The following is an 18684-nucleotide window of genomic DNA, read 5'->3' as shown; positions in this document are numbered from 1 at the left end:
AGTAGAGAATAAAAGTAGAAATAAATAGAAAAAATACAGAAATGAACTAGATGTAACAAAATTATCTTGATTAATGTCAGGAATAATTAGAAATGATAGAATAGCAATTAAAAGTCCCATTTTGGTCACATATTCTTCTGTTATTCAATTTAAATAATGTTTAATTTCAGTTCTGATTTCCTTTTTAATTAGGAAGCTTATTTTAAAATTAATTTTAAAGTGATTTCCTTGAAACACTTATGTTTATTATGAATACATAATTTATTGCAATGGTGGCTAAATAATGTGTCCTATATAAATTTTAACTTTGGGGACTGATTTTTCTTTGGAATATACAAATGTTATTTTTCAGAACTTTATTTGTGAGTTATATCTTAGCTGAAAATAAAGTTCTGATTGAAAGTAATTTTTTTAAAAAAGAGAGTAATTTTCTTTATAATAATGTAATGATAAATCTCCACTGTTTTCTAAGCAGCTCTTAGAGCTCTTGAAAGGCCACTATTAGTGTCTTTGTCATTCTTTTTTAAGTAATTTATTGTTTCTCTGGCAGCTTTAAAAATTGATGATGATGATGATGATGATGATGATGTGGTCTCACCAAGCTGAGTTCATATATAGATTTATTTTATTAATCCTGTCCCACACTCAGCATGTGACTTTAATCTAAAGCCTTGCATAATCCTTCAATCTGGAAAGATCTCACCTGTTCAATTATTGATGCTCTGTTTTTTTCTCTACAGCCTCCTTCTGAAACTCCTATTAGGAACTGGTAAATCTACACAATCTATCCTCTATGTATCTTTATTGTTATATAATTCACATATCATAAAACACACCCTATTAAAGTCTACAATTCAGTGCTTTTTACTCTATTTCCAAGGTTGTGTAGCCATCACCACTGTCTAATTCCAGAACATTTCCATCACCCCTGAAAGAAACCAGGAACTCATTAGCAGTCACTCCCCATTCCTCATCCCTCAACCCCTGAAAATTACTAATGTACTCTCTGTCGCTATGGACTTGCTTAATCTGAAGAATTCATGTAAATAGAATCATACAATATGTGGCCTTTTTTGGTATGGCTTCTTTTACTTAGTGTAGTGTTTTCCAGGTTCATTCATATTGTAGCATAAATCAGTATTTGATTACTTTTCATGGGTGGATATTTTATTATATGGATAATACCATATTTCGTTTATCCATTCGTCAGTTTATGGACATTTGAGTTGTTTTGGCTATTACGAATAATAGTACTATGAACATTTGTGTACAAGTCTTTTTTTTTACATTAGTTTTTATTGGAGTATAGTTGCTTTGCAATGTTGTGTTAGTTTCTGCTGTATGAATTGGCTATGCATATAAATATATCCCCTCTTTTTTAGATTTGCTTCCTATTTAGGTCACCACAGAACATTGAGTAGATTTCCCTGTGCTCTACAGTAGGTTCTTGTTCATCATCTGTCATTTGTGTACAGGTCTTTGTGTGAGTGGATATTTTCAATTCCCTTGAGTGTATACTTAGGGATAGAATTGCTGGGTCATATGGTAACTTTATGTTTAACTTTTTGAGAAACTGCCAAACTGTTTTCCAAAGTGGCTGCACTAGTTTACATTCCCACCAGCAATGCATGAGGGTTCCAGCTTCTCCACATCCTAGATAATACTTGTTATTATTTGCCTTTTTGATTATAGCCATCCTAGTGGATATGAAGGTGTATCACACTGTAGTTTTGATTTGCATTTATCTAATGACTATGATGTTGAATATCTTTTTATATACCTATGATCACTTGTGTAACTTCTTTGGAGAAATGTCTATTCAAGTCCGCTGCTTTAACTTGGGTTCTTTTTTTTGATTGTTGAGTTTTAAGAGTTCTTTATTCTTCACTCTGGATACTAGACCCTTATCAGATATATGACTTGCAAATATTTTCTGCCATTCTGTGTCATCTTTTCACTTTCTTGTTGATGTCCTTTGAAGTACAAAAGTTTTTAATTTTCACAAAGTTCAATGTATCTAATTTTTTTGGTTGCTTATGCTTTTTGTGTCATATCTAAGAAACCACTGTCTGATACAAAGTCACGAAGATTTACAGCAGTGTTTCCTTCTAAGAGTTTTATAGTTTTAGACCTTACATTTAGATCTTTGATTCATTTTGAGTAAGTTTTTACTTATGGTGTGAAGGAGGAGTCTAATTTTATTCTTGTGCATTGGATATTCGGTTGATCTAGCATCATTTGTTAAAAAAGATTATTCTTTTCACCCATTGAATTATCTTGGCACTCTCTTTGGAATCAATTGACCATAAATATATGGGTGGTAGTGGCTGCATTTTTAGCCAGTGTTCACTCTCCGTGAACCCTGCAAAAGCCCCTACCTCACACAGTGACCTTGGCCCTGGTCTTGGGTGTACACAGGCCGCATTTCCCTGCAGGAACTGAATTCAGGCTACCAGCACATCTGTCTAGACCAGAGCTCAAAAGCCAGCACTGTCAACCTTTACACTGTTCTCTCTGCTTTCACTTACTTTATCTTTTGATCTGAATGCATAATTTGTTAGCTGATATTTGTTTTGATTAATTAAAAACATCTATCTATCTATCTATCTAGCTAGCTAGCTAGCTAGCTATCATCTATCATCATCTATCTATTTTTATGAGTGTATGAGGGGTGTTGTCCTTTGGGTGCTTCTTTTTGCATTTTGCCCAGAAACACACAATATTTATAAATATTCCATAGGTTCGGTGTCAGGTATTTATTGTCAAAATAATGCCGTGAAACATCTACAAACCCTCAGTTGCATATAATAATAGCACATATTGCTCACAGTCCAGGGATGGTTGGCTAGAAAGTTCTGCTGATTTTGGCTAGGCTTCTTTGATGATCTGGAAGTTGGCTGGCTGTTGGCTAATTTAGGCTAGCCTCAGCTAGGATAACTGGGATGTTCAACCTCCAGTCAGCTAGCTCAGGCGTTTTCTCATGGGGGTGGCGGAAACAAAGAGAGAAGGCAGAAACACTATTTCAATCCTCTGTGATTTCTGCTAAGATAACTTTGGCTGAAAGAATTCGCATGTGTCTGTGCTTCCCATGTTGGGAGGCCACTGGACAGTAACATGGAAAAGGGCAAGGGTGTGGATGGCTACATGAAGAACTGGGGCCATAAATCTACCACAGGAGCTAAAACGTGTGTGTTCAATGACTCTGTGAAATAAAAGAGGAAGAGAAAGTGAATGGGAGAGGAGAAGTTAGGGTGAGAAGCAGAGAGAATGCGGCTGGCACAATATTAACCTGTCAAAGCTGCTTGATGGACACGTTGCAGTTCACTGCCCTGCTCTCTATATTTTTATGTATATTTGAAAATTTTCCATAGTAAAAAAATTAAAATATGTATATTCTATATTTCTAGGTATAAAGGTCTATCTAGGTCCATTCTATCAAAGCTGTTGTTTTATTCAAATTTTGTATATTCCTAGCTGTTTCCCAATTTGTTCTATCACTTTTTTATGTAGTTCTACCAAATTCTTTCACTCTAATTGTGGTCTCATCATGGGCAGAAACATTTCTGGAGCATGTTTGAGAAACACGGAGGTAAGTAACCTACAGTTCCCCCCATGCCCCTTGTCCCAACCCTCTCCTAGAAGGCTATACGTTAAACAGGATTGACCTGAAAATTGTGGGTGTATCTGGGAACTGCATACTATTAGTCATTTTCGTTTGGAGATTTCTGAGACAAGAAGCTTGGCCAAGTTCCTCACCTGAGCTTTAGGGGTCCATGCTGGGATTAGGGGTGACATACTCATGTCCATTTCTATGACTTTCAGCATTTGGAAGAGGATCCTGTTAGTTCCTGTGCCCTTGGGTATCTTGACGTTGGGGGGATAGCCGCTGGCCTGTCGTGGAGATGATTGGCTAAATGATTACGTACATTCCCAGAGGGAGTAGGTAGTTTATGGCTTACAACGGTCCTAGGAGAAGTGGCCCTTTGCCCAGGAGCAAAAAGGGATCTGACTCATGTCCTAGGTAAATATTTGCCTCTCTTTATTTTCTATATCCAATTTTAAAAATTATGAAAAATTTTCATTTACTTATAATAATATATATGCACTAAAAACTGTAATAATTTTTCCTTTGATGCAGTCCTGTGACGAGAATCTCAGGTCAGGTGATAACATGCCAAGCTATCAGAATATTTTGAAAATATCATACTCATTACCATTATTGATAAAGTAGAAGCAATAACATAGCAGAGCTAGGTGACAATTACCTGTTGCCATGCTCTGAAACTGGCCATTCCTCTTTGTTATTGCCACTTTTTGATACACCACTTACTTAACAGGTTGACCTCTGGCTCTTGAAGAGCCCTTTGTTTTCCATCCTAACATGATGTTGGAATTTGAAAGAACAGTGGTTCTTTTGGTTCACTGCATTCCACTGGGACCCTTCCAACTCCAGCTCATTAGAAACACCCCCGAGTCTGAGGACTAACTATGATGTCATATGTCATAGCAATGAAGTAATGGTGGCAGGCCAAGGCAAAGACCAATTTTATTTTTGCTGCTTTGAGAAATTTCTCATATTGTTGGAAATGTGACTCCCACCTTTCAAGTAAAAATTATTACATGTAGATTCTCAGGGTCAAAAGGACAAGTGAAAACTTCTTTAGATGGGGCCAACCCAGAATGAGTTGAGAAGACTTCTGAATAGATGACCACTCTCTGTTCAGCTCCAGCTTTCTGACCCTTTCAGGTGTGTTTCATATTAAACATCTTATTCTGGAAGGATGTGAGTGAGAAGACTGCAAGGAATTCCATTAGAAGCTCTATCGTCTTCTTTTTAGTTTAAAAAGACAAGTCTTTATATCTTTTATACTGACTACAGCTGTCGCCTTCTAGAGATAGTCTTGGAGAGAAAATTGCTAATTTGGAATAGATATACTTCTGTAAATTTACATCAAATAAAATTTTTCCATTAAATATTTCTCTGTATTCCAATTTTTGAGGAAAGCAACTCAAACAATTTTTTACTCTCAAGTTTCCTTTATCCTCCAATGTACTTTTCAGTGAATAGACTGAAAATTAATGAATGCCTTTATCTACAAACTACTAATTTTAGATGCAATGCTTTTTATATATCTTAACTCACTCTCCCCAAAAATGCTCTTGGCCAGTCCTTTTCAAACTGTAATGAAGACACGTTTTATAGCTCTGTTCTGAATTAGGAGACCCAATCTTCCCTCCTCACAATCTTAATGCTACAGTCAGATAACATAGAGGTAAAGAAAGTTCCAACATCCAGTAGAGAGAATATCAACAAAAGCCTTTTACCTCCTTCTTAATGCTCTTCTTGGTTTAGAGTTTGTGAGAAGATGATTTGTGGAATGTTGTTTGCTGGGTTTTTTTTCCAAGAAAGCATCCATAGTTTTCATAACCTTCTTACCAGGGTATGTAACCCACAAAATGTTCAGAAGTCTTCCAAGGGTATAATGTTATTTACTATTACAAATGCATTAAAATTTTTAAGAGTACTATACATAGGGAATAAAAGAAAAGAAAGACATACTTAGTACATGGATACATTATGGAAGTGATACATTCTCAGTCACCTGGTTTCTAAATTTCAGGGTAAACTGATTCTGTTTTTTTCTTATGCTCAATCAATTGTTAATTCCTTCAGAGAGGCAGTGTATTAGTCAGATTTTGCTACAGTAATATCACATAACAAACAGCCCCAGATTCTCATGGGCTTACACTGACAAACATATATTTCTTGCTCATAGATCTGGGGTGGATTTGAGATATAAACAAAAATTAAATAAAAAACTAAAATTGGTCTTTCATTCAAAAGTTGATGATGCTGAAGAAGAAATGCAAAATCATGCCACAAGATAAACAAAATCAGACTAAGCCTACATGGTACACCATCCTAGCTACATTTATCTCTCTGGAGTTGCCCCATCAATTCTTTTCAAAAACTCCTTTCTTGATCCCCTTGTTTGTCAAATACTAGGCTTACGTCCTAGCACAAAAATCACATCTAAAATAAAACTCAGCATCTTCACCATTGTTTACCTCTACTGCACCTCCACATTTACCAAAGCTGTTGTTCCTCTTAACCTTATTAATATATTTACATCACAATGCAAATTTCAAAATTATCTTCAGCTCCTTCATGTTTTTCATTCCTCGAATTCGACAATATATAGAATTACCTTCACCATCTTTCACACAGGATTGATTCCCTCTCCTGGCCCTATTTAAAAATTATCAACACAGTATTTCTCCACTGCCCAGCTCAGCTCAGTTCAGGTCATTTTTACCTCTTTTCTCATTTACCTCTCATTTTAGTCTCTTTCCTAGACTAATGAAATTGTTTCCTAACTGGTCCCTTTGTTTCCAGTCTCCCCTGATGTTTAATCCATTATACTCATGATACAAGAGTCCCCACGGGAATCAATTCCTTGGTTTTTATTTCAAGGTTCTTAAAACTGTGGCTCCACCTGAAGTTCAGAACCATTTAATGACCAATTGGACACCAAATAAAAAGTGGTCTCTGTCGTTCACTGGGTCACAATCTAAATGAGAATTCAGACATATGACAAAAACAAGCCTGAGAGAAGTAGAATGCTTATCACATTCTGGGGAATATACTGCATAGGACTTGGATGAACATCTTTTTGTTTTAATGTGTACATATTCATTTTAATAGTTATGAATGGCAGGGAAGGAATAGAGATGCAGACGTAGAGAACAGACTTTAGGACACCGCAGGGAGGGGAAGCTGGGATGTAATGAGAGAGTAGCATTGACATAGACACACTACCAAATGTAAAATAGATGGCTAGTGGGAAGCTACTACAGAGCACAGGGAGATCAGCTTGATGCTTTGTGAGGACCTAAAGGGGTGGGATAGGGAGGTTGGGAGGGAGGCTCAAGAGGGAGGGGATATATGTATACATGTGGCTGATTCACTTTGTTGTACAGCAGAAACTGACACAATACTGTAAAACAATTATACTCCAACAAAGATAAAAAAGTACTTATGAATTATTTTTAATATGTTCAAAAAATGTGACTAGTTTATTAAAATTATGGTTACTTAGAAAGAAACTTAAGTAACAACGTTAGGTATAAATCAACTTACAGAAAAATAATTAATAATAAGGATAAACAAATATGCAAAAGTTGGGAAGGAGATATGACAAATGATAAGTTTTGCAACTGGTCTAGTAGTGATGGTGTGGGAGAAAGATGGAAAAAATAGGAGACAAACCTTGAAAGATAAATTGGGACACACTAGGGGTGTGGTACTTTTATGTCAGACTGATTTTAGTCTGTTTCCCCCACAATGGACGAGCTCAAAAGGGGTAAATACATCAGCTTTTGCTGATTAATAAACAGTCCAGAAAAGTTAGTGTCTTAAAACAACAATCAATTATTATTTAGCTCCTGATTCTGAGGGTCAGTAGTTTGGGCTTGGTCTCTGCTGGGTGGTTCTTCTGGCCTTGGCTGAGCTTGTTCATCTACCTGAGACCAGTGGCTGGGCTGGCTGGGGGCAGGGTGGTCTAGGAGGGCATCCACTGGGGAAGCCTATCTCTATTCTCCTGGTCTTTTATCTTCCTGCAGAACCGTTTTTACCTACTCCTCCTAACAAATACTCAGGTTGTTTCTATATCTGGGCTATTATGAATAATGCAGCAATGAACATGAGAATGCAGTTCATTTCCTTCAGCTATATATCCAGAAGTAAGATTGCTGAATCCCATGGTAGCTGCATTTTTAATTTTGGAAGAATTTCCATATTGTTTTCCATAGTATTTGTGCCAGTTTACATTCCCAACAACAGTGTAGAAGGGTTGTCTTTTCTCTACATCCTCATCATCACCATCCTTACCAGCACTTGTTATTTTTTGTTTTTTTTGATAAAAGCCATCCTAATAGATGTGACTTGTGGTTTTGACTTGCATTTCCCTAATGATGAGTGATGTTGAGCACCTTTTCATGTACCTGTTGGACATTTGTATGTCTTCTTTGGGAAAATGTCTATTCTATTAATCAAAAAATTTTTTGCTATTGAGTTGTGTGAGTTCCTTATGTATTTTGTGTATTAACCCCTTATCAGATATATCAGATTAACCCCTCCCATTCTGTAGGTTGGGCTTTCATTTTGTTGATTGCTTCTTTGCCCTGCAGAGCTTTTTAGTTTAATGTAGTCTTACCCGCTTATTTTTGCCAACTTTTCCTTCTTGATGGAGGACCTGCAAAGTCACATTTTAAAGGATGTGGATATAAGGAAGAGGGAAAGATTGTGTTCAAACACAACATGTATATTTTAAGATGATTCATTCCTTACAAAACATTAAATGCCAAAACACTATAGAATTAATGGGGATCAAGAGGGATCCAAGGCACGCTCACCATTGAGAAGATTAATATAATGACAGGCCAGGGAAAAATAATGTGAGACGGAGCTGGGGCAGTGGGGGTATAAAGGATGTTTGAGGTATTGTGGAAGGAGACTCCCAGAACTTGCCATGGCGGTGTGGTTACGGGGTGTATGGTATAGTGAAGGGTGAAGTTAGAAGTCGTGCTTCTGAACAACCACTGGATGATGACCCTGTTAGTCCAGACAAGAGATGGGAGGCTTGGTTAGGGTTGATGGAAGGTGGAAGAGTTGAGATGTTTGTGCATTATCTATGTGAAATTTGGATCTGGAGCTCAGGACTGAAATCAAGAATAAAGATAAATTTGGGAGTCATTAATATGTGGATAAGAACTTGCATGCAAGGAGTGGATATTGTGCATAAAGAGCAGGTTCGTGTACCCTCAGCCATGCTGTACTTTGTGCACAGCGGATGCCAAATTGACCATTGTCTAGCCAGCAGCCAAAGGATGTGCAGTCTCCTCACCTTCTTCAACACCCCGGGCCAGGCCATTCCATTTTTTGATGAGCTGATTGTAATGTAAGAAATTATAATAAAAGCCAGCTAGGTGCAAAGACTACTATATTAAATTTTTTTTGAGTATCAACTCTTTGGGTTCCTGAGCCCTGCTCTTCCCCTCCTGAATCCTGACAGTCTCCATCTGAGTGGGGTACTCCTTCCTGTCCACTTCACAGACGAAAGGCCTGAGGTTTACAGCTTCTCAGCACTTCTGAACATTTTCCAGGTCCTGACACACATGGAACATGATACTGGCTGTCCTGACCATGGCGGGAAATGAAGGAGCCCAGAAGTTATGGGTCCCAAGACCAATCGATCTGCCCCTGTGGCTGAGGACATCAGTATCTTGGCACACATGTTACAGGCATGTGGCACCGCAGCGGGCCTCAGTCTACCAGCTGGGAAATTCTGGGTTAAATAAACTGCCCAGAGTAGCAGAGCCAATAATGAGCAAAACTATGATAAGAACTCAGTTTTGCTTGACTCTGAAGTTCAGATTCTTTCCACTACTTCATGCAATGACTTTGCCTGGGTTTTAGGACTGATACACTATAGGAATGGTTTATCATTTGAAAGATAACTTGAGACTATAGGCAAAGATACATGATGTCTTTTTGTTTTTTAACCCCTAAAGTCGGTTAAATATTATGGGATAAGCAAACAAGGATGATATTTCCCTTTCTTCCAATTTATAGGTATTCTAGAGTGATAAGCACCCACACCACACCATGTTAAGGAAATGAGCCATTTATTTTCACTATACAGTATATGGACTTGTAGATATATCTCAATGGTCAACGTACATATTCTTATGTTTTATTGCATTTTATTTCTGAAATATGCTTTCCATTTCAAAATGTCCATTAATTTCATTGAAATAAACAAATCTTGGCTTAAAGAAATGAGGTGAATAACTTATAAAACCAGGGATTTTTGACAGTTTTGGCTCTCTGGGTGACAGATTTTTATATTCTCCAGGGTGAGCTCATACTTACAAGCCATCTTTAGGCACAGGCTGAGTTTGTACTGGGCACTGGAAAGGGATGGCCACCCATGAGCCACGTCCTTATATCTCTGCCCTTAATACTTACCGCATTCTTTTGTGCCCTTACAGATATGTGGAGAAAGTGTACTTACTCTGTTTATAGTTCCTTTCTTTTTTTTTCATAGAGAACGGTCATGATTCAGTAGAACACAGGAGCATGGCCTTAGATGCACTTAGAATAGAAATTTGCATTTATATTTTTGTGTCTGTGTGATTTGGAGCAAGCGATATAACTTCTCTTTCGTCTGTAAAATGGGAATACCCACCTCATAGAGTTTCTGTGGGAATGAGATAAAGGTAATGGTTATAAAATACTTCCTTTAGCTCCTGACTTACAGATGGGGGTGGTGACAACAATGGTGGTGGAGGTGATGGGTTATGATGCTGGTGGATGGTAAAGTTAGTAGGGGTAGCGATGATGACAGAGGTGGTGGCAGTGGTGGAGGTGGTCATGGAAGTGGAGATGGGGGTGGTGATGGAGAAACTGGTGGAGGAAGTCTTGGTGGAGGTGGTAGTATTGGTAGTGGAAGTGGAGGTGTTGCTGGAGTTGGTAGAGGTTGTAATAGAGATAATGGAGGTGGTAGTGATGGTGGTGGAGGAGGCAGAGATAGAGATAGTGGTGGTAGAGGAAGCAGAGGTGGTTTAGGAGAAAATGGTGGAGGTGGAGGAGGTGACAGTAGTGGTGGAGTTTGTGGAAGTAGAGGTGGTGGTGGTGAAAGTGGAGGGAAACAGATTCATGATGGAGGTGGTAGGAGGCAGTGGAGGGTAGTGGAGTGTGGTTGATGTAGTAGAAGAGATGGTGGTGGAGGTGGTGGTGGTGATAAGGGGTATTGGTGGAGATGGAGGGGAGGTGGCGATGGTGACAATGGTGGTGGTGGTGGAAACGGTGGTGGTGGAGGTGCTGGTGACAGTGGTGGGGGTGTTGGTGGAAATGGCAATGGGGGTGGTAGTAGTAGAGGGGTTGTGGGAGCCGCTGATGATAATAGTGGAGGCAGAAATGAAGGGGATTCCAGTGAAGCTGGAGGTGGTGGCAGAAGTGGAAGTGACAGTGGGAGAGAGATGACAGTGACATGGAGGTGGTGGTCCTGGAGGAGGCATTGGTGGGATAGAGAAGGCAGAGGTGACGAAGCAACATGGTGATGTCTACAAGGGGCTAGGTAGCTGGAACATGGGGCTAATCTTCTACCCTAGGAAAAGAATGAAGGACGGGGACTGTCCCTCATCACGACAGCTTTGGTTTGACCAGGAGAGATTCAGTTGACACTGGGTAAACAAATGGTACCTCTTCCCAGTTAATCTTGCAAACTGGTATCATCTGAGATTCAAGACTAAATTCCTTTTCCGTTCATGACCTGCTGCCACCCTCCCCATTTGATTTCCCTTCCTTTAAATCCACTCATGCATATAGATCACAGTAGACTCAAATCTCTCTTGTAGCCACTTGTCTGCTTACCCGGCTTTTAATGCATGAATTCCTGTGCTAAGATGATTGGTTAACTGAGCTAATGTGGTCCTTCTTTGGACCTTCCACCATCTCTAGGGTGTGCCGGCTTGGCCCTGTGTGGATGGGCACCGTGCAGGGTGTTCCGTCATTGTCCCCCCTGTATATAAACCCAAGGAAAACCCAGCCTTACAACTCTGAGTCCTGGCTTCTTGGTCCTTATGTTCTCTTCTGCTCTTAAAACTGTTGTTTCTTGGGCTGCCCGAGGCACTGATTTCTAGGTCAGTGATAAATTCCACCCAGTTAAGCCAGATATATCATTTCCTCCACCACTTTCCAAACAGCCTTTCTTGGACCGCGCCAGCCAGCCGTGGGCTCCGTCACTGGCATCAGCAGAGCCCACTCCTTTCTGGCAATCTGCTTCCTCTGCCAGTTCAGGAGCCCACGGCCCCAGAGCCCCAGTACCACGACCTTGCATGGATCCTGGGAACCTGCCAAGCTTCCCAGTGTTTTGTACGAGCAGTGTCTGTGCTTGCCTTTCACCTTGGCGGGTCTGAGAATTTCCACTGCTGTTGACCTACCTCACACAGTCACAAAACAGACTGGGACCTGTGTGTCTCTTCATGGTGGGGGTGGCTTTGAAAAACACTTCTGGTCCCAGACTGTGGGACATGTGCCCTGACAGGACCTAGGACCTTTTGGGAAGTGCCTGCTTTTTCCCAATTAAAGGTGTTTTATTGTTCAGAGCTGGGCTACTTGCTGAAGCTCTGCTTTCATCAGCCCCACTTTGTTAAGCATTCTTGTACTCACTAATCTTCTCTCCCTGACAGCTCCTGGCCAACAGAATTACAAGTTCACACTATGGAAACAAGATGCATCTTATTTATCATGCTCCTAAGATGTTTTCAATAAGGCAGACAGGGTCCACTTTGCCAAGTGGGTGTTGCGACTTCCCAGAGGTCTGGCTAGTTAGCAGCCTGCCAGCGAAAACACACGCTGTCCTCCAGCCCTTTGGTGGGTGTCCTCCACCTTGGACGGAGCCTCTTCCATTATCATGTTTGGCCTCCAGAGGAGACAGACAGAAATGCTTTGAACCAAGGCGAGCAGTTCAGTATAGTAATACTGTCTAAGATGCTTTGTCTGGTCCATGCTTTGACTACTTCTGTCCTTCCCTTGGGAACAATCATAGCAGCTAACGTTTATTGAGCATTTACTATGTGCCAGGCACTGGGCTGCATGCTTTACACAGGTGTTCACATTTAGCCTCCAACTATGGCAGGAGGCAGGCACTGGTCTTATGGGTTTTTTTTTTTTCTGTTTATTATGCTGTTTTATTTAGGATGAACATGTGCCACATTTCAGGATATTTTTCACCAGGAGCTCTCTGCTTATGTTTACTTGGAAAGGATACCAAGGATAGCATAGAATCAGAAACTGACTTGGTTTGAAAATTGGTATAATACACAGAACATTTAGATTTAAAAAAGACAGGACTTCCCTGGTGGCACAGTGGCCAAGAATCCACCTGCCAATGCAGGGGACACGGGTTTGATCCCTGGGCTGGGAAGATACCACATGCTGCAGAGCAACCAAGCCCATGTGCCACAACTACTGAGCCTGTGCTCTAGAGCCCTCAAGCCACAACTACTGAAGCCTGCACGCCTAGAGCCTGTGATCTGCAACAAGAGAAGCCACAGAAATGAGAAGCCCGTGCACTGCAATAAAGAATAGCCCCTGCTTGCCACAACTAGAGAAAGCCTGAGTGCAAAAATGAAGACCCAATGCAGCCAATAAATAAGTTTATAACAAAAGACAGCTGTTATTCTTACTAACAGAATGGCTTAACAGGAAATATCTCGAAGGTCAGTTGTAGTTTTGTACTGTGTTCCTATGTTTATGTTGATATGGTTTTAATGCGCTGGAAATTTTAAATTTCCAATAATTTAGTGTCCCAAACTTGCCTACACATTGGAACCCCCTGGGGAGTTTAAACAAATCTGCTTGTGTCTTGTTCTGGGAGACGGTGATTTAATTTTTTTGAAATAAAGCCTGGGCTTTGGAATTCTTAAGAGATCCCCATGTGATTTTCATATGCAAATAATCTTGAGAACCACTGCTGTAATGTGATCAGACTTAGGCAAGGGACCTAGAAAATTGTTCCTTGCCTTGCTCCCCTGCTCCAGCTGAACTCTTTGTACATTATGCAAATGTTTATGATCTAATTCTAATTTGGACTATGGATGTCATGGACCTAAAGTGTGCAATTTTTTGTTTTCTTTTTTAAAAAAAGAACTTGCAGTTACTATTCATAATGATTCCCTTTTTCACTCCCTCTGCACTTTTTAACAGTTGGTTTTAGATGTGAAATCCATTCAGTATCTAAATAAACTCATCACATGGATTAAAACATGAAAAGGCTTATTTTAACTGGTGACCTCAAATTCATGAATATCCACCTAAGTGTAGTTGATGTCATGTATAAAAAAACCTTAATGAAATATACTAGAATGAAAATAGAGATTCACACTTTTTCTGGGTGAAAGAAGGCATGCATAAAGTCTTGGTGCTTTAAGGTCTTGGTGCTGGGCCTTAGGCTGAAGACAGTGAAATAGAATAATTTGCATCAAAAATATAAATTTTACCATCTGAACTTAATTATGTTAAAAAGAATCACAGAATTGTCTGCAAACAAGCTGCCTGTCTGACGATGTCTTGGTAGACAGAGGTTATCTGCGCAATAAGTAGAAAAAGACACTAATTTATAAAGATGTTCAAGTCAACTAAAAACCCAGAAATTCCTCTTCAGTCAATTTATATTTGTTTTCAGGCTTACTTTAGAATAATAGTGTTTAGCTGTTGCTTCATCATTTGTGATACCTAAGCCAAGGTGCAGACACCGTGCATGGTAGAAAGAGGCCATGGCCATGCCTCTGCTGATGAATTCTGGGAGGCAGTCTGTGACTTGGGCGATCATGGGGATGTCATGAACCTCATCGTAGTCAGCAATCCTTTTTGAAAATGCAACACACTTTGTAAAAAATTTCATCTTATAATAATACTCCACGAGATTTGCTTGAGCATAGACATTTCCATGCTCTGCTGCTTCCCTCAAGCAATGCAGGGCAGCCTTAGTATCCTGGTGGATGCCTTGTCCATAAAAGTACATGAGCCCAAGTGCACCCTGGGACTCCAGGTTTCCATTGCCACAAGCTTCTGAATACCAATAAAATGCCTTCTCTAACTCTTTGGGTTCCTTTGTTGAGTAATACAATCCTAGGATACTTTGAGCCTTCACACTAGCTTTTGAATTTCCATTTCTGCAGCAGAAAGCCACAGTCTTTCAGCTTCCTCATCTGCTTGTTTAATGCCTTTTCCTTCATAATAAGCTCTTCCAAGGTTGTAAGCTGCTGCAAATTTTAAGCGTCTTACTTTGGGACACAGAGAATCAACAATTTTCTTCATATATTCCACTCCTTTTTCTGTTTACTAGACCAGGTTCCTCTTGACCAACACACAGCAAGCCAAAATGCTGAGCCAACGAGGTTTGCAACAAAGAGGGTTTATGAGGCTGCCAAGCAGGAGATGGAAGAACAAACCTCTGGTCTTATTACTCTTGTTTTATAGATGCGGAACTAAGGCACAGAGAAGTTAAATGATTTCCCCAAGTCACACAGCTGGTAAGTGATGGGTTTGGCATTTGAATCTACTTAACCACTCCATCAGACCATCTCCTGGGGCTGATGACTAAACACGAGAAAACAGGCAAACACGACACTGCTTAACTAGAAGTTAAGATTTGGTTAATGAGTTGAAGGATATCGCTTGGCCTTTCTACCGAGAAAATACTTTTTTTTTTGAGAAATGGAAAGGGAGATTCACTCTGCCCCCAACCTTAGGAAGACCTGTGAAAACCCCCCTTTTGGCCATAATGCCTGCCGTGGCCACAGCTCCAGGCCTGGTTGATGCCCTTTCTGTCTAGAGGCAATGCCTTTTTGGTTACCGGATTCTGCTCTGCTTATTCTTCCCTGAAAGATTTACAGTCTGTTTCCATGAAGCTTTCCTCCTTCCTCCTTTTCATGCCTTGTGTGTTTGGACTTGCCCAGTTTGGGGTGGGGGGTGGGGGCAGACATCAGAGAAATCTGTTTCTTGACTCACCTTAAAGATGCCTCTTGGTGAGTTCCTCGGAAAAAAAGAGTATTTCTAAAATCCTTAGGTTGGGGCGTCTGTGCATGAATTTATTTATTTGCAGGCCCAGACAGGTGTCTTTACATTAGGTGGTCAAGGGCAGAAAGTTGTCTCTTGTGGTTTCAACCAGGTGAAGGGATGGGAAGAGAAAGTTGGTGTGGAACAGGCAGGCTCTCCCGCAACTAACTTCTTGTTGGGTGGATTTGAAACAGAAAATTTCCACTGCTATGCAGGGAATGTATGTGAAATCAATTAGCATTTCTGGCACCCCCTAGGACAAACCGGGCAACTGTATTCAGTTCGGAGATGCTTTAGATCTTGCAACAGGATACCTGGGAAGCATCTCAGAGAACACTGATGCTTTTTAGAGACATTATCTGGCTGCCTGTGATGCCGAATCACCATCGGTATTCACGTGAAGAGAGTGCTGCATTGTCATTAGCCCAGATCTCCTTACAGAGGGGTATTATTCCTGCGTCCTAGGCGTCCCCTAGACACTCACACACAGAAGAACTTCACCGTTTGAGTCACAGAAAGGAACTTTGAAGTTGGGTGACCTCAATAAGCTTGCATGAACCAGGAAAAGGTGGAGCTATTCTCAAGATAAGAGAAAACATCAAACACTTGCGAAAAACTAAGACACAAAGAGGCTGACTGAGAATTAGGTTTTATAGTCTTGAAAAAATATAGTGTGTGTCTCTCCACGTGGTGGCTAGAGAGTGTGTGGTTTGAAACAGTCTCTATGCTTTTTTTTCCAAAACAGGTAGAAAAACAGAAAAAGAAAGATTAAAAAAAAAAGGGAAGAAAGAAAAGTAAAAAAGAAGGAAGAAATCACAAACAGTAGCAGATTTGAGGCCACCTGAACCGGATGTACATTTGTGGGATTTGGCTCTGTTAGGAAGCCATTGTGGGGAGGGCATAACTTGATATAAATGTGGTTGCCTTTCTACAGCTTCAATCCTCAGAACACTGGCTTTCTTTACTTTCTGCCTCTTGAGAGCCAAGGAGAGGAAGGGGGTTGGCCCCCATGCTGTTTCCAAGGTCTTAGGACTTTCCTGGTCAGCTCTCTCATTAAGGAAATGTATGTCTCTGATTGACAAGGACATCAGGTTTCGCTCCATCTTCTCCACTGCACAGGGTGCTTTGAATGGGAATTACAGAAGAATTCAAGTTGAAGGCCTAATCTCCTGGCATTCCCAAATCTGTGCCACCTGGGTAAGGAAGGCAATTTTGCATGAAATGTTTTTTCCCTAATGGTCCAATCACACCTCTTAAATGATACCTTTGCTTACTGCCAGCCTGAGGCCGATGCTATGAGAAAATAAGAAAACACTAGCTTTCTGCTTTATGATTCTCTGTGGTGTCTAATATTCACCACTGCCTTTCCCAGGACCTTGTCCATAGTATGTGCTGAGTAGATATTGCTTGGTTTGATGTGAATTAGAGGACACATGATAGTTGATCTCACAGATTTCTGGTCATACTTTTGGGAAGTTTTGTGATGTTCTTGCCGCCTGCAAATTCAAAGAGTCCAGTAGATTGTGAGATAATGTGCTGGAAAACAAAGAGCCCTGAAAAAGTTCTTTCTAGCTTTTGGAATTGGAAGAAGAGAACAGTGGGTAAAAGACTTTATGAAACTTAGATGTAGGACTCAAGTGAAAATCTGAATTTCCTGGGCATGTGACTTTGCTAAAAAAAGTTCAGATGAGAAAATGGAGTGTCTCTATGTTAGGGAAAAAGCATCAGAGCATGTATGTCTTCAATTCTTACCGTGGGTGAGACTTCATATTTTGATTGTAAGTGTTAGTAGATAAAACTGTGGCCTCTGCCCAGACCCTTGCTACTACAATGTCAGAGAGTGAAATTGAAATATATTTGGTGAAAATCAAACTTGTTATCACTGACGGTTCTGACAGGGAGTAATGAGGGTGGGGGGGGGGATTAGATTTGACGGTCGAAAGGGAAAGGGAACCTAATGAAGGCCTTTAGGATTATTTTTTCCTTCCCTCCAGAGATTAGTGTCACCGGTACTTATTCTTTACGCGTGAGAGACTGAGCAAATAACAGAAGTGCATGGAGGGTACAATCTTAAAAGTGATATTAGAGTCACCCCTTGGAGGCTGATGAGATATGAATGGAGAGGGTTTGGCAAAAAGAAAGTACTTGTGAGTTTACTGTTTTTGTTTATTACCAGAGAGGTTCATTCTGATGCATCACTCACGAATTGAGATATTTGTTTCCAGTGATTTGTAAATAATTTTCCAGTTTAAATAGAAACTTGGATTGTCAAATTAGAGTTGAACACATTGTAGATCCTCTGAAATTCTGAAAAAGAATTTTGAGTAGACTGATCATCAGTACGGCCAACTATTCCAACCAGAAGCTAAAATGAGGTCCCCAAATGTTATCCTTCAGCAAACCCATTGTTAGCACATTTTCTTTACATCCATGATCTCTCAAGTTTTCTCAGCTGTCTTTAACAGTGTTCTTTTCCAATAGTTTATTCAATTTGCTTTAAGTAGCAGTAAGCATGTATTCCTTTGGACTATGATGATTATTCAACCTGTATTCCCTTGGCAGTTCCAAATTTAACTATTGTGTTTTGGTTTTCCCAGTGACCATGAAAATGTCCCAGATAATCTAATATTTTTTCATTCACGCTGTCTCACACATGTGGAAGAGTCTGAATCCCACATCTGGAAGCAGCAGGGCAGTCATTTCCCAGACCACACATCTCATTGGGATGGGGGTGGTATTCAAAGATATGGGTACCATCCTTAGACCACTTGACTGGGGAGGTGGGGAGGGATAAGTGTAGAGTGAAGAATCAAGCAAATGGTGAGCTGAGCTATTAATTTCTAAGAGCCATGGAGCTGGAGGGCTCCTCAGTTGTCATGCATTCCTTACTGCATAAAGCTGCATGTTATGTGTACACAGCAGAACTGCTCCAAGTCAAGACTCATTCGCAGATGTCCCAGAGCCAATTTGTAAAGATAATTTATTATTTGTACAAAGAATCTAATTTAGCAAGTATTTACTGAGCATCTACTATATGCCAGCCACTGTTCAAGGCA

General features: G+C 40.2%; 1 pseudogene; it reads right to left on the bottom strand.

Annotated features, from left to right (window-relative positions):
* Positions 1–11702: 11702 nt before the first annotated feature.
* LOC130833974 (LRP2-binding protein-like) lies at positions 11703–16015 on the bottom strand (annotated as a pseudogene).
* Positions 16016–18684: the final 2669 nt, after the last annotated feature.

This window comes from Hippopotamus amphibius, chromosome 12, assembly GCF_030028045.1.
Source record: "Hippopotamus amphibius kiboko isolate mHipAmp2 chromosome 12, mHipAmp2.hap2, whole genome shotgun sequence".
In the NCBI taxonomy this organism is placed as follows: Eukaryota; Metazoa; Chordata; class Mammalia; order Artiodactyla; family Hippopotamidae; genus Hippopotamus; species Hippopotamus amphibius.
This window is presented reverse-complemented; position numbering and strand designations above follow the sequence as displayed.